The 3,198-nt window shown below is 37.4% G+C and overlaps 1 protein-coding gene across 2 annotated transcripts in view; it reads left to right on the top strand.

Annotated features, from left to right (window-relative positions):
- Positions 1 to 3,198, top strand: part of AS3MT (arsenite methyltransferase) — a 29,188-nt gene that overhangs the window by 11,215 nt on the left and 14,775 nt on the right. The window lies entirely within an intron of this gene.

Genomic DNA, 3,198 nt, shown 5'->3' with positions numbered 1-3,198 from the left:
TATATATATATATATATATATATATATATATATATATATATATTTATTTGCTGAGCCATTGAAAATAAGTTGCAGATATTATGACATTTTACCCTTAAATATTTCAGCATGTGTCCCATAATCACAATACCATTAACCACCTAAGAAAACTTTTTACAGGAAACCTCATTCAGACATTGGATTAATAGAGTTATAGAGAAGTAGGATGGAAAAAAGTAGGAGTATGTACAATAGTATTTCAATTGTTTAATTTTGTCAAGGAATTAAGAAATTTTAATGTTCAATGATGGCACTAATTGGCGTTTTTACTGCCCTGTGTATAGTAAGATTTGTTTTCTCAAAATGGGAAAGCTCAGGCTTTGGAATCAGATACCTGGGTTCAAATTCTGGCTCTATTATTATTATTTTTTATTTTTTTCTGAATGTCACCAGACAATTAAACTTTTATTGAAGCGTAAATTGTGGTACAGAAATACATTTTAACTGATTTAAGTCCAATACCAGTGAAAGGAGAAATTATGGCACCAAAACTTTCCCTGTTGTATCATACCATGATTTAGATTATGATTCAATCTACATTTCTCTTTTCTAGGCTTTGTTGCATACAAATTTGCATAGTTTTTCAACATTAGAATTCTTAATTCTATTAGAAAAAAACAAAAAACAAAAGCAAACAAAAAACCGGACCTCAGGTCAACAAATCTATTGGGATATTGTTTACGAACAAAGTCTACCTTAAGCATTGGTCCTCAAAACAGAGCTCCTCAAAATATTAGTTGCTGTGCTCATTACAGAATCAAACTGATCACACTGATTGAAAACTTCCTCAATGAAATTTTCAATCAACAACATGCTTCAAATAAAAGTCAAACAGTGTTCCAACCACTTGATTTCAAGCCAAGTAGATTTGAGGTTTAGAAACACTAAAAAAAAGGTGTTTCATTTATAAATATGGAAGGAACAAAAACATCACTGCACCAATCCAGAAATTATCAAAATATTTAGAGGACAAGAAATATAAAATTTAGTCAACTTTGCTGTTTTCTCTGTTCCTTAAAATCCCAGAGTATCTGCAAATATAGCTAAAAGGTGCCAACTCTTGAAAGCCTATATTACTAGTCATTTCCCATTGAGTATTTTGGAATTTTATTAATGTTCTACTTATTTATTCATGTATTCTGCTTTATGATGTTTATCTGAATAATCTGGACAAATTCTCATTCTGGGCAGTCATTCATTTCATCCTATGAATGCCATAAGTGAAACACCGTAGTCAGAGGAACAGATGAAGTCAGAACACTCACATGCATCACAGTCACAGAACTTTAAGTCACAAGATGTATAAGACATTGATTCTGCTTTGGATCAAAGTTTATAGAACACTACTTAATGGAAACTAGTGGAAATGACTGCTAAAGGAAAAGTTAAGGTGAATGATCCAAGCTGACTTGATTTACTGAATCCAGAACAAAATTATGCTAAATCTCTCTGGCAATAACTAAATAAAGATCATTTTATATTACAACTTAGTAAGTTAGTAAAGGCGTGCTACTCATTAGATGCTAATCTCATTTACTGAGGAACACAGAATTGTATATGTTTTCTGGCTCTATTATTTATTACTTGGGTAAACTTGAAGAAGTCATCAAAATTCGTTGGGTTACAGTTTGTTCTATGGTAAAAGCAGGGATAATAATACTTGCTTTGCAGAATTTCTATAAAGATTAGCAATAACGTAGCAAAACACTGGGTACATACTGCAATTTCAGTGAAAAGAAGATACAGTCATTATTTATTCCAAAGGTGGAAGAACTTCCTATTAATATTTCATTTTTCTGATTTATTTATTTATCTATTTTAGAGACAGGGTCTCTGTCACCCATGCTGGAGTATAGTGGTGCATAGCTCACTGTAACCTCAAACTCGTGGGCTCAAGTGATTCTCCCACCTCAGCCTCACAAGTAGCTGGGACTACAGGCATGTGTCACCATGCCTGGCTAATTTTTTATTTTTAATTTTTTATTGGTGAGACAGGTTCTTCTTCTTCTTTTTTTTTTTTTGAGATGGAGTCTTGCTGTGTTGCTCAGGCTGGAGTGCAGTGGCCCAATCTCAGCTCACTGCAAGCTCCGCCTCCCAGGTTTTTGCATTCTCCTGCCTCAGCCTCCTGAGTAGCTGGGACTACAGGTGCCCGCCACCACACCTGGCTAATTTTTTGTATTTTTAGTAGAGACGGGGTTTCACTGTGTTAGCCAGGGTGGTCTCCATCTCCTGACCTCGTGATCCACCCGCCTCGGCCTCCCAAAGTGCTGGGATTACAGGTGTGAGCCACTGCGCCCAGCCGAGACAGGTTCTTATATTGCCCAGTCTGGTCTCGAACTCCTAGCCTCAAGCAGTTCTCCCACCTCAGCCTCCCAAAGTTGCAAGCATGTGTTACTGTGCCCGGCTTCTTCTGATTTTTTGGTTTAAATAGCATCTCCAGATTTTTTTTTTTTAATTTAAAAAATTTATTTATTTCTTTATTTAGACACAGGGTCTTGCTATGTTGCCCACACTGGGGTACAGTGGCTATTCACAGGTGTAAGCATAGCCCACTATAGTCTTGAACTCCTGGCCTCAAGGGATCCTTCCATCTCAGCCTTCCAAGTCTGGGACTACACCTGGCTAAGCATCTTCAAATTTATTTATTTATTTATTTATTTTTGAGATGGAGTCTTGCTCTGTCACCTAGGCTGGAGTGCAGTGAGTGACTCAATCTCGGCTCACTGCAACCTCTGCCTCCCGGATTCAAGCTGATTCTCCTGCCTTAGCCTCTTGAGTAGCAGGGATTACAGGCGTGTGCCACCACACCCCGCTAATTTTTGTATTTTTATTAGAGACAGGGTTTCACCATGTTGGCCAGGCTGGTCTTGAACTCCTGACCTCAGGTAATCCACCTGCCTCGGCCTCCCAAAGTGCTGGGATTACAGGCGTGAGGCACCGTGCCTGGCCAGGCCACATCTTCAGATTTCTTAAATACTCCTTGGTATGGTGGAGCCCTTAATGCTTTTCACTAATGCACTGCTCCTTGATGTGCTGCCTACACCAGTAGATTCATAGAATCAGAGTGGGATGGGCCTTTGAAACCATTGATTTGTTCCAGTGGTTTTCAAAAACCATTTTTAATACAATTATTTTTAAGCAAAATTTTATATATATATA

Source organism: Rhinopithecus bieti, unplaced genomic scaffold (assembly GCF_001698545.2).
Source record: "Rhinopithecus bieti isolate Rb0 unplaced genomic scaffold, ASM169854v2 scaffold_31787, whole genome shotgun sequence".
Classification (NCBI taxonomy): domain Eukaryota; kingdom Metazoa; phylum Chordata; class Mammalia; order Primates; family Cercopithecidae; genus Rhinopithecus; species Rhinopithecus bieti.
Note: the sequence above shows the minus strand (reverse complement) of the source record. Positions and strands in the feature narration are given on the sequence as shown.